Source organism: Penaeus monodon, chromosome 24, assembly GCF_015228065.2.
Source record: "Penaeus monodon isolate SGIC_2016 chromosome 24, NSTDA_Pmon_1, whole genome shotgun sequence".
NCBI classification, from domain to species: Eukaryota; Metazoa; Arthropoda; class Malacostraca; order Decapoda; family Penaeidae; genus Penaeus; species Penaeus monodon.
The window spans coordinates 6,414,555-6,415,092 of record NC_051409.1 but is presented as its reverse complement, the minus strand read 5'-3'; the positions used below and the strand labels follow the sequence as shown (position 1 = coordinate 6,415,092).

The 538-nt window shown below is 30.3% G+C and overlaps 1 protein-coding gene across 1 annotated transcript in view; it reads left to right on the top strand.

The window, feature by feature from the left end:
- Positions 1-207, top strand: part of LOC119588511 (spliceosome RNA helicase DDX39B) — a gene marked incomplete in the record, with an annotated part of 9,020 nt that extends 8,813 nt beyond the window's left edge. Inside the window, 1 exon segment of the mRNA XM_037937155.1 lies at positions 1-207.
- Between the last annotated feature and the right edge of the window lie 331 nt (positions 208-538).

Sequence of the window (538 nt, the reverse complement as noted above, 5' to 3'; positions counted from 1 at the left end):
AAGTTGTGCACAAGAAGTGTTTTGGAAACTTTGCAGTCTCTTGTAAAGTGTACCGTGACTTGTCAAGATATTTTTAAGTTTGTAAAACATTCATTGAGAAAATTTTGCTACCCTAGTATGAAAAGTAGCAAACTTAATTCTTCATACAAGTACAAGTGTGTATGTATATCATCTAATTTTAAGAAAAATAAAGACTACAAAATTATATTAATGTTTGTTGGCCCTTTACAAGCAGGCACATTCATTGTAGTATTAGTAGTATAGCATGTTATTCCTCAGGATAGCTTTATTACTGACAGATTGACTTGAAATACTCTTGCCAACACAACTTGTTTTTTACTAAATATCCTGTGAACTTCCAAGAAATGAAAATGAAAGACAGAAGGAATGTATACATAGGAGTATTTTGCTGTTTTACCTAATTCCTCTTGGAGCATAAATGAAAGAACTTTAATTGTCGACTCAGAAGTTATGAATAGTGTTATTTTTTTCTAATCTCCTAATAAAAAATGGCTTTTAAGGAAGTTCCATGATTTAA